Consider the following 13,238-nt stretch of genomic DNA (forward strand, 5'->3'; position numbering starts at 1 on the left):
ACCATGACAAGGCTCTGGCAGCAGCTTATTTTTGTCCCGACAGCGAGAGGCCTTTCGTCAACGTGGAGACATGTGTTGCGGCCTTTCGCCCTGCGTTCCTTGGTGCAGGTAAGATTAATGAAAATGTCATGACATTACCCCACTCTTCCTTCCTTCCCCTCCCGAATGTTTTGTTAATAACGATGTTTTTTTCCAGGCAAAACATATGCTACTTCACAACATTTGGAGATACGACATGTGCTGTGTGTGAATGTCTTGGTCGTTTGTGTAGCTTGGGTAGCGTTGGGCCGTTGGCCAAAGCTGTGTGTGGCCTGGTGTCACAGTACCTGGCTAGCCTATTTAGCTGATGTCGGCCATTGGCTCCTTGCTGCTTTGGTTTCTCTGGTATAGACCCTCTTCTCTTTGGATTTAAGTGTTGATCTTTGTCCTTTTGGATCTCTCATACATGCTCTCTCTCTAACACACACACACATGCTCTCTCTCTCTCTCTCTCTCTCTCTCTCTCATACATGCTCTCTCTCTAACACACATGCTCTCTCTCTCTCTCTCTCTCTCTTTCTAACACACACAGTCTGCCTATGGCGGCCTTTCTCGATGGCTAGGCTGTGCTCGCTGAGTCTGTATAGTCAAGGATCTTCAGTCACAGTGCTCAGGTATTCTGCCACTGTGTACTCTCTGTTTAGGGCCAAATAGCATTTCAATTTCTTTCCAATGTGTCTCTCTCTCTCTCTCTCTCTCTCTCTTGGATTTAAGTGTTGATCTTTGTCCTTTTGGATCTCTCATACATGCTCTCTCTCTCTAACACACACACACATGACAAACACACATGTTCTCTCTCTCTCTCTCTCTCTTTCTAACACACACAGTCTGCCTATGGCGGCCTTTCTCGATGGCTAGGCTGTGCTCGCTGAGTCTGTACATAGTCAAGGATCTTCAGTCACAGTGCTCAGGTATTCTGCCACTGTGTACTCTCTGTTTAGGGCCAAATAGCATTTCAATTTCTTTCCAATGTGTCTCTCTCTCTCTCTCTCTCTCTCTACACTGTATATTGACTGTAGAACGGGAGCTCTCTCTCGCTCTCTCTTTTGCTATATGTTGACTGTATCATGCCCCGCCTCGGGCAGCGCTATTATTTAAGAATATGTTGACTGTATGAAAAAAATATATATAATTCGCGTTAAATCTCGCACAGGGCCTCGCATTTCTCCCAGGCGGCCCTGCATATACGATATGCAAATATACAGTACTGTTACCCATAGATCCTGACAGAGTATATACATATGATGGGGAGGGGACTATACATTAGGAGGGGGTGGGTGGGTGGGAGAGAAATATACATACGGTGGGGAGAGAATATACATACGGTGGGGTGGAGACTGTACATTAGGAGGGGAGGGTGGGTGGGAGAGAAATATACATATGGTGGGGAGAGAATATATACATGCAGTGGGGAGGAGACTGTCTATTAGGAGGGGGTGGGGGGGGTTGGACATTTACGGTGGCCAGTTTCGAATTGCAGCCTTCGGTAGGTGCTCTTTAAGAACGGATTTCGAATTGCAGCCTTCGGTAGGTGCTCTTTAAGAACGGTTTTGAATGTGGGTAGGGATTCACATTCCTTAACAGCTTTGGGTAGGGCGTTGCACATTGATGTGGCATAATTGCGAAACGTGTTTAGTCCCTTGTTTGAGCCGAATCTGGGTTTAACATGATTTGTTGAGCTTCCTCTGGTGTTGTGGTCGTGGTATTCACTGACCTTTGGGAAGTATTTTGACATGTACATGGGTACCTTAGTCGTATAGTGTATCTTGTAGACCAGGCCCATTGCAAGTTGCTGTACTCTGTCGTCTACTCTAAGACATCCTAGGTTGTCAAAGTGGGCAGGGGTGAGGTGGGTTCTAGGAGTAAGGTTAAGTAGTAGTCTGACCAGTTTGTTTTGTGATGTTTGTAATCTTGTTTTTAGCGCCTTTGAGGTGCTTTGGTACCATGAGGTGCAAGCATAGTCGTAGTACCCTTGAATGAGTGCTCCTGCCAGAGTCTTCAGGGTATTCTTGTTTACCAGAGAGGAGATCCGGTACAAGAATCTAGTTCGTTGGTTGACTTTTTTGATTACATTGGATGCCATTTTGTCACAGGAAAGATTTGCCTCTATGGAACCTAGGTATGTAATTTCATCTTTCCTAGTGACAATATTGTCACCAGTGGCGGACTCAGGCTGTTTGAAGGGCAGGGGCGAAAATAAAAAAAGGGCACCTACTGCAAAAAGCTATGATGCGTCATGTATGATGAAATAGTCTTCATCCGATTAACATTAGAATAACATAGACAATCCAGATTAATAGTATAACCACACCTCTATGATAAAAACACACAGGGAACAATACACCTTTACATTTTTTATTTCATAAGACAGTTTAACAGTTAAAGTTAATTCGAGTGCCGTTGAGCTTCTTCCTTTCTCTCTCCTCCCCTTCTCTCCTCATGTCCTCACCTCCTGTACTCCCCCTCTCCTCTCATTCTCTCCTCCTGTCCTCTTCTCCCCTTCTATCCTCCTATACTTGACTCCCCTACTCTCCTCCTGTACTCCCCTTCTCTCCTCCTATACTCCCCTTCTCTCTTACTGTACTCCCCTTCTCTCCTCCTGTCCACTCCTTCTCTCCTCCTGTCCACTCCTTCTCTCCTCCTGTCCTCTCCTCTCCTTCTCTCCTCCTGTCCTTTACTCTCCTTCTCTCATCCTGTCCTCTCCTCCTGTCCTCTCCTTCTCTCCCTCTCTTTCTCTCCCTCCCCCTCCGTATCTTCAGAATAGAGCAACAAAACTCAACAAATCTATCAGAGTGGTGGTCTATGCTGTGCTTCTGAACATGGGCTGGATCAGTGGGATATTTGAATGGCAACAGGAGAGCATTCAAGTTATTTGTTGTTGTGTCACCATCATTTCTCTCCATAGCATTATCTGCATTCTCTTTTCTCCACTTCTTCATCGTTTCTCTCCATACAATCATCTGCATTTTCTCCTTCCTCCACTTCTTCACCATTTCCCTTGTGAATATCTCCATCTTCATTGTCTGTACTGTCTTTATCTGAGGTGGAGCAAATAATATTAGTTTTATAATAGTAATATAATTGTACTGTATATAATATTTGTACTGTAGCCTACACTGTTGTATTATAAAATAATATGTCATATAGCACTACCACTAGCCTTCTTGCCTTGATTGGAATAAAAACGGTCTATGGTTGGTCAATTTAAATGTTTAAGACACATTTTTCTGTCCAAAATAAGCATTATTGACCATGTTAGCACCAGATTCTCAGTTATAATCCAAACTATGGCTCTGTGAGACAAGCAGCTTGTACATGTAGCTAGTAGTGAGGACTTACAAATACATAGGCTACCTGTATCCTTACTATTATTGCTTTGGACCCAATTCTTCAAAGAGAAGCTGCCTCTCGCAGCATTTCTCAGGTGCTTTTTAACATTCTTCCGATTTATCTCTCTCCTTGGCATTCTGTAATCATAGAATATAGGCCAATGCTAAACCCACTTTTAAGTTTACTACCACTCTTAAATTAACTTTAAAAAGCAATCCACACTGAACTTTAAAGTGCTATGGGTATATTTTGTGCAAACTATCCTAAAGTAATGTGTACACTTTATTTCTAAATTGAGAACACAGGTTAGCATTATAGCATATAATCAGCTAAGCAAGGTACCTGTTTAGTTAGCTAGCTACAGTAGTAATAAAGCTAGCCTACACTAGCCTAGGCTAAAACATACTGCCAATAAAAACACTTGCAGTGTAGGCCTACATACATTAGTATTTAGTAATGCATAATTGGTAAAACAAACTCAATCTTTGCAACTTCAAAGAAAGCTTGCTGTATTACCTACCTCACACAGCAGTAGGATGCAGGGTTACGGCCATCTGGCATCTGAACATTCAAGAGGGGGTGTGTCTAAAACTTAACCCTCCAGTCACCCTTGTCGCAATTTTCTGCAAATTGGCTTTTTTTCATGTGTTTGTGGATAGCGTTGGCTATATTTTATGTATATGCCAGGAAAGTATCTCAGTATCACATCTTTGACTCACGTTACAATAATCCATATTTTATTTTTTTTTCAAAAATCACTATTAACACTTTGATCGCCATGGTTAAATTCATAATTTACCATCCCTAGCCAGCTCTATTTGTCTATGGAGAAGTTCCCCTTCTTTGCAGGGCTATAACTTTTTAAATTCTATTGCTAAATTGACATTATTATGGCCCATTCAATGTCCTATATCCATTGTTCAGGGTGTAGCAACGATATACTTTTTCATTCACATATTCATACTATGTATGTTTTTATCGTTTTCTGCAGCTTTCTTCAGAACTTGATTTATAGCCTCAAATGCATTATATTGATGATCAAATACAGTTTGGTAGCGATCGGTGCCATATGAAAAATTTCAACTGGAGGTACTTCTAGAAGTTACTACGTATCATCTGATATTGACCGGATGGGCGAGGGGGCGTTTATAATTCCGTGGGCAACGTTATACCATTCATCTAGTGTGGGTCATATGATCATCAGATCAGTTAGTATAGAATACGTTAGAAAATAACGTTGAAACTCACCGTATCTTCCTCGCGCCGTTGGACGATCAGCGTGGCGTAGACAGTTTTCGATTATGGGATGTTGATCCTGATGAACCATTTCCAGGTTGTATAATACTATATACGTCCAAATAACGTTGTTTATTGAGTTAGGGCGAGCGATTGATTATCCAGTGTGTTGAGATTAGGGCTGTCTTAAATACTTCGAAGCTTCGAAGCTTCGTTCGATGGCACAAGCTTCGAACATTAAAAAAAAATCGAAGTTAAAAAAAAAAAAAAAAAATCAAAATATTTTTTTTTCAATTTTTATTTTTTTTACTTCGTTTTGTGTGTGTGTGTGTGTGTGTGTGTGTGTGTGTGTGTGTATGTGTGTGTGTGTGTGTGTGTGTGTGTGTGTGTGTGAACTACCCATCCCAGTTAGGACAGCCGAATCCCGTCCAATCTTTCGCCGTCGACTAAAGACTCACTTCTTCAACCATTATCTGAAATGATAAAAAAATAAATAAAAAATCGAACCGTGACTAACCTTACTGTCATGCACTTGTCCTAATAAACTAACCTACACTGTAACACGCAACACTTGATGAACATTGTTACTCAGCTGATAGAGTTGTACCCTTCTTGCTGTCTTGTCGTACAGTAAGTCGCTTTGGATAAAAGCGTCAGCTAAATGACTAAATGTAAGTGTGTGTGTGTGTGTGTGTGTGTGTAGGTGTGTGTGTGTGTGTGTGTGTGTGTCTGTGTGTGTGTGTGTGTGTGTGGGCGCGCCTTGTAGAATTCCACACATAAGAAAGAAAGATACTGGGATGAATAAACAAAATAGGAAATAAAATGTAGAAATGCATGCAATACATAAATAAATATGAATCTCCATATATGAAATATAACATTTAGATAAGGTGCTACTGAGATGTTTTGGTGAGTTCTTTGTTTTTAAAAAAATGCATGAACATTCACTGATAATTGGTCTGTAGTGGAGTCTACAAGGTCTACATTGCCGGACCATGTAGAATCCGGACCTTGTAGACTGACATCATTCTGTGCATAGTTTAGTCTACACAGGCCATATTTCAAATAATCAAAATCTTACTTCATTCATCTTAAACATTCTTGATTTGGGGGATTGGTAGTTCCCATGAAATCTGAAGTTGTTCAAACGACAACAGCGATCCACCTTGAATTAAATCACACAGCCGAGTGAAACCTTGTTGGATGTGTCACAGTCACGAAAGGGGCTACTTAATTAATGAATCCAACCCACTTTATTTATAGAGCACATTTAAAAACAACAAAGTTTACGAAAGTGCTGTACAAGTCCCACAACATAAGATAAAAAATATAAATTTTTTTTTCTCGAAGCTTCGAATTAAAATCGAAGCTCGGCCCCGAAGCTTCGATTTCCAAAAAAAGCTTCGAAGGTCAGCCCTAGTTGAGATAGAGTCCTGCTAATGATCGCGAGTGGCCGGACGATTTATGGATGAGCACTTCCTGTTTGACGAGTCACTTCCTGTTGGCGATCTGCCGATCGGCCACCAGATGGCGCTCTTGAACCGCTAGAGAGTTGAGTGGAGATCAGCAGTATATCTCAGGACTCCGGAGGAGAAATATGATTTCGATCACAGATTTTTGAAATATTGACATCAAAGACGAGTTACGGCGTCTTCGGCAGAATGAGCATGGCTAGGAATGACGTCTAAACACGTCGTCGGCGATTAAAGTGTTAAGCGTGTGGCATAAAAGTGTCACGCCATCCACTAGGGCTGGGCAATTAATCGAAATTAAATCGCGATCTCGATACATAGACCTATGCAATCTCATTTCTAAATTATGAAGATATTTTTTATTAAAAAAGATTTAAAAAAGTTAAGTTAACTTTTTTAAATGATGACGATTCTGACTTGAGTTATTTTGTATTGTGGTGGATTTTTGACGTCTCTAGGGATGACAGAGACAAGAGATTGGCTTTAAATCAGCGTGCAAACCACCAGGTTCTCCACGGACATCCAGCAGCCTAAAACAGTGTCACACTGCAAATCAGATATTCTGAAATAATGGACAGGAGCAGAAGAACACAGCCAGAATACTCACGTTAAATGAATACAATACAGGTTTATTGGAAAAGAAAATATATATATACAGTACGCCCATACGGACGGACTTTCAGTCTGTCAGAGTGCATATTCACAGGTCTGTCAGAGTGAAAGTGAAGACAAAGCAATATTGTAATGGCTTAACACAGTGAGATAGAGATGCCTCTGTCTCTCATTGGGTTGGCTTTATATGGTCATTTGGGGAGTCGGATGGGATGGGCCCTTGCGGAGGGCTCGCTGCGGCCTTGGATGCAAGCGTTATCTGGCCTGCTCTGAATATAATGAATGGATATACGTTGGCTTAAAAAATCGGTCGCATGGCAAAAAAAAACAAAAAAAAAACCTGATGATGTGCATTGGGCCGCGGCTGTCTGACGCCTTATTTTCTGGGTCCTGGCCTGAAAAGTTTGGGAACCCCTTATGAGATCAAGTGGGGGTGTTGAGTGTTTGATCTCATCGACACTCACCTGCATATTCACGTTCACATCGTGTGACGTCATACGTCTCACGTTGTATATATTGAAGGAGCGCCAATAAACCTCACTTACCAGTGAGTGAACTGAAGTGAGCAGTTATGCGTCTTATTGTTTACCGAAGACATTCATTCTAGCTACCAAGTATGGTTTCACTACCGCCAACAGTTATACACTGTTATCTTCATTTTAAGGGTAAATTGGTTTTGCGGCTCCAGATGAATTTTAGTTTGGGGGGGGGGGCTCTTTTGATAGTAAAGGTTGCTGACCCCTGCCCTAGTAACACCGTAAAGAACAAGGTACTCAACATTAAACATCAACACAAATATCGTAATGAACAAAAGGTACTTTGACGTGCATTTCTATTGATCACACACCCAACATGAAACGCATGAATCTCTCCATTTTGAACTTGGTCATTGGTTTGGTCATAACGTCAGCCACCATGTCTTCTGTAGGACAGTACTCAAATATGACTTTACCATCATTTATTACAGAACGAACAAAATGATATCTGATATCGATATGTTTGGACCTTTGTCGGCACACTGGATCTTTTGACAAAGCAATTGCACCTTGATTATCTCCAAATATTTTCACTGGTGCATATTGACCATTGTTTTCCATCCCATTCATTAATTATATCAGGTATAGACTCTCTTGTGTGGTCGTGACCAGCGCCATGTACTCTGCCTCGCAGGTTGACAAGGCTACTGTAGCTTGTTTCTTTGATCTCCAAGAAATCAGTGGGCCATCATCTGTTAGACTGAAGCAATAACCTGTCGTGCTTCGTCTGTCACTTAAGTCAGATGCCCAGTCCGAATCACTATATCCCACAAGTTTGAGATCTGTCTCACTCTTCCTGTAACATAGCTTGTGGTCTACTGTGGCCTTCAAATACCTCATCACATGTTTAGCAGTTACCCAGTGCTGTCCATCTGGTTCTGATAAATGCTGTGACAGCTTTCCCACAACCCAGCTCAAATCAGGCCTGGTACAGGTCATTAAATAAATTAGACTCCCCACAACCTCACGGTACCTTTTGGGATCCACTGGGTCAGCATCACTGTTGTTGTCTAATTTCTGTTCACATGGGGTGGATCTTGGTTTACAATCTGACATACCAAATCTTTCTAGTATCTTAGAAATGTATGTTTTCTGGCTCATCTTTACTGTTCCCGCATCATCCTGGTCAAAATCAATGGAAATGTTTCAGTTTCCCAAGATCCTTCATTTAAAATTTCATAGCAAGTGTTTTCTTTACATCATTCAACAGATCATCATTGCTTGCTGCAATTATCAAATCATCAACCCATATGAGGATTATTGCCCTTTCTGTTCCTGTTTGTTTCCTTAATACACAGTGGTCTGCAGTATTTTGCACAAAATCATTTTCACACAAGTAATCACTTAGCATCCTGTTCCAGTTCCTGCCAGATTGTTTCAACCCATATAGTGATTTGTTTAGTTTGCAGACTAACTTTTCCCCTGTGTCTGATTTGAACTCAAACCCTTCTGGTTGTTCAATATATACCTCGTAATCGATAGGAGCATGTAGATACGCTGTCTTTACATCCATTTGGTGTAATTTAAGACCCTGTTGCGCTGCAATCTGCAAAAGGGCACGTATTGACGTCAGATTTGCAGTGGGAGAAAATGTCTCCTTATAGTCTATCCCCTTCACTTGGTTATATCCTTTGGCTACATATCTAGCCTTGTAGGTGTCAGATTGATCTGCACTGGTCTTTACTGTGTAGACCCACCTGCCCCCCACTTCCCGTTTTCCTTCTGGTAGGGTGGTCAAAGTAAATGTGTCGTTCTCTTTAAGAGAATCCATTTCTTCATGCATGGCTTTAGTCCAGTTGTTTGCCTTGTCTGAGCTCATTGCTTCTCTGTAGGTTTGCGGTGTGTCACATACTCTGTAGCAACAATCTACATTGGTAACATAGTCAGAGAGGTACTGTGGGCGTCTCCTATCTCTCCTCGGGTAACGGGGCTCACCTCCCTCTATCTGAATATTGTCAGAATCATCAGAATCACCTCCCTCAATCTTAATATTGTCTGGTCTATCAGATCCTATAGATACATCAGGATCTATCAGATCCTGAGACACACCTGTCGCTTCTGTCACATCGGCTCTAGGGATACTTCTCCTCCTATGTAAGTCAGGGAAGTCATCATCAAGTGGATCCGTCTGTGTCTCTTGTGTCTGTGTCTCTCTTTGTGTCTCAGGCTTTGTGGCAAACCTCACTAGCCTATGTTTCATGACATTCCTAGTGTCTGGGTAGTACACTAAATATGCAGGGCTATTTTTGTCATAACCTACAAAAATCCCTTTCTCACTTCGTGGGTCCAGTTTCTTTTTGTTCTGTTTGTATGCGTAGCACACCGATCCAAATACCCTCATTTTAGACAAGTTTGGCTTCTTGCCTGTCAGCGTGTGGAATGGGGTTTGCTTGGTTCTGTTGTTAAAACACCTGTTGCGTATCACTGCCGCTGTCTGTACAGCATACGTCCACAGCTCTTTTGGCATATCGCTCTCAATTAACATGCACCGTGCCATGTCAAACAACGTGCGCCAATTCCTTTCAGCCGTACCATTTTGGTGTGGTGAGAACTCATGTCTAATGCTGTTTTTGTTACGCAGAGACTGAAACTCCTGTCCTGTGAATTCGGTGCCATTATCGGACCTGAGGGATTTCACTTTTCCATATGGAGCTATGTCTGCGAGGAATCTCTCGGTAGCCTTCGCCGTATCACTCTTAGCTTTCAGGAAATACACAAATACGGCACTTGAGTAATCATCTGTAAAAGCTAGGGCATATTTAAACCCATCTTTGGCTACTGGGTCAATAGGACCAGCCAAATCTGTATGTACAAGCTCAAAATGTTCCTTTGCTCTTGTATCAGGCTCCCTATTTCTGCTTTGAACAAATTTACCTTGTGTGCATATTTCACAACTCATTTAGCTCCTGTCAAATTTACCTTTAATCTGCATTCCCTCCACAACATTCTGTAACCTGGAAATATCATCATAGTTACAGTGCCCAAGGATTGTGTGCCATATGTTTGAATATCGTAACAGTCATTACATGAATCGTCAGTTATAGGAACATCACTCACAGTTTTTAAATAGTAGAGTCGGTTGTGTTCTTCAATGTCGAACGTCGTGCCACTCTCGTGGATGAGTTCGTCATGTCCTTGTTCGAACTTGATTGTAGCTCCATTGGCAGTAGCTGCTTTCACAGAGAAGATCTCTTGTGGGTAGGATGGTATCAGTAGCGCGTTCCTCAGCTCAACCCTCACCACTCTCCCCGTGCGATCCACCAGATGTACCTCTGCATCGCCTCTTCTGGTCGCCACGCCGCTCGTCCTGGTGCCATCCGCCAGCTCGATGAAGTGCTTCTCTGGTTGAAACGTACCGTCGAACCTCTTGAATTTGCGTACGTCCGTTATTATGTGCGACGTTGCCCCGGTGTCCACCATCAGCCCCTTTTGCCTGGGACCGGCTAGTTGGACGTCGCTTGCTGTGAAGATATACGCGTGTTCCTCGTCGTCACCTCCTTCATCGACCGCTTGCTTCGTGTTGTCCTGTCTTCTACTCCTGCAGGTTGCATCTGTGTGTGTGGGGCTGTTGCAGTAACTACACCACTTTGCCTGCCTCTGGCGCTCACTGCGCCGACACGCCCGGGCTATATGTCCCATATCCCCGCAGTTGTAGCACCTGACGGCGGGTGCAGTAGGCCTCCCTCTCCCTCGGCCGTCTGAGGTACTCGCTCCCATCAGGTTGTCCTCGGTGTCAGCTGCATGATACCTTTCGGTGTCCCCGAAACTTGAGCTTGGTTTTAAACTCGGCGAAAGTCAACTTATCGTCGCCTTGGGTAATGTGGACACTGAATGGCTGGAAAGAGTCGGGTAGTCCCTTTAAAATCATTGCTATCAACAGTCCATCACTGAACTTCTCGTCAGCCCTCCGAAGTGCTGTAATTATCATCTCTGCCCTGATAACGTATTCAGTCACACTTTCAGTTGCAGACTTCTTTAAAGACGTTAACTCTGTGTACAGGCTGATCACTCTGGGTTTTCCTTTTCCCGCATAATAGTCTCTCAGCATTTTGAAAGCCTTTCTCCCGTCGTCTGCCGCTTCCCGCATTATTATAGACAGGCTTTTGTCATCCAGAAACTGTATCAGTTCTGCGTACGCCTGTTCATTCCATCGAGGTCCGCAGCGTCCCCCTCCTCGTCTGGCTCTCGGTCGGGGTCAGGGTCGTTTAGGATAGTATCTTTCAGTCCCACCGACCAGACGCAGGTGACCCAAAAACGTTGTCTCCCATAGTTCGTAATTTCCCTCGTCTCCATCAAAGCACAATCTAGACCATCTGCTCCCTCCTGCTTCACGCCTGGGCCCATAACCTGTTGGCGGTAGTGAAACCATACTTGGTCGATAGAATGAATGTCTTCGGTAAACAATAAGACGCATGACTGCTCACTTCAGTTCACTCACTGGCAAGTGAGGTTTATTGGCGCTCCTTCAATATATACAACGTGAGACGTATGACGTCACACGACGTGAACGTGAATATGCAGGTGAGTGTCGATGAAATCAAACACTCAACAATAACGTTTTATATATAGTTATCCCCAAGCATACCCCATATTTAGCATAAATGTTCACGTTTAACCATTAGAGGGGCACCAATAGGGCATGTCCTCTAATTTTCTCCACTCAAAAGGGCACTTTTGTGTGACATTATTTAACCGTCGGGGCACATGGTCAAGTTTAGACCATTGGAAGGGCACCAATGGGCACGTCCTCTCATTTTCAACACTCAAAAAGGGCATTTTAGCGTGATGTTTTCAACTGTGGGGGCACATGGTCACGTTTAACCATTAGAGGGGCACCAATAGGGCACGTCCTCTAATTTCTTTCACTAAAAAGGGCACTTTTGCGTGATATTATTTAACCGTGGGGCACATGGTCAAGTTTAGACCATTGGAAAAGCACCAATAGGGCACACCTTCTAATTTTTCGCCACTCAAAAGGGCACTTTAGCGCGCATTTTTCAACCGTGGGGGCACCAATAGGGCACATCCTCTAATTTCTTTCACTCAAAAGGGCACTTAAGTGAGCGTTTTTCAACCGTGGGGGCACCAATAGGGCACACCGTCTAATTTCTTTCACTCAAAAGGGCACTTTAGCGAGCGTTTTTCAACCGTGGGGGCACCAATAGGGCACATCCTCTAATTTCTTTCACTCAAAAGTGCACTTAAGCGCGCGTTTTTCGACCGTGGGGGCACCAATAGGGCACATCCTCTAATTTCTTTCACTCAAAAGGGCACTTAAGCGTGCGTTTTTCAACCGTGGGGGCACCAATAGGGCACATCCTCTAATTTCTTTCACTCAAAAGGGCACTTAAGCCCGCGTTTTTCAAATGTGGGGGCACCAATAGGGCACATCCTATAATTTCTTTCACTCAAAAGAGGACTTTAGCGCACGTTTTTCAACCGCGGGGGCACCAATAGGGCACATCCTCTAATTTCTTTCACTCAAAAGGGCACTTAAGCGAGCGTTTTTCGACCGTGGGGGCACCAATAGGGCACATCGTCTAATTTCTTTCACTCAAAAGGGCACTTTAGCCCACGTTTTTCAACCGTGGGGGCAGGAATAGGGCATGTTTTCAACTGTGGGGGCACATGGTCACGTTTAACCATTAGAGGGGCACCAATAGGGCACGTCCTCTAATTTCTTTCACTAAAAAGGGCACTTTTGCGTGATATTATTTAACCGTGGGGCACATGGTCAAGTTTAGACCATTGGAAGAGCACCAATAGGGCACACCTTCTAATTTTTCGCCACTCAAAAGGGCACTTAAGTGTGCGTTTTTCAACCGTGGGGGCACCAATAGGGCATATTGTCTAATTTCTTTCACTCAAAAGGGCACTTTAGCGAGTGTTTTTCAACCGTGGGGGCACCAATAGGGCACATCCTCTAATTTCTTTCACTCAAAAGGGCACTTAAGCGCGCGTTCTTCCACCGTGGGGGCACCAGGGGGGGTGCGGTCGCTCCCCCCCTGAGTCC

The sequence above is a fragment of the Notolepis coatsorum genome (genome assembly GCF_963971535.1).
Source record: "Notolepis coatsorum genome assembly, chromosome: 11".
NCBI classification, from domain to species: Eukaryota; Metazoa; Chordata; class Actinopteri; order Aulopiformes; family Paralepididae; genus Notolepis; species Notolepis coatsorum.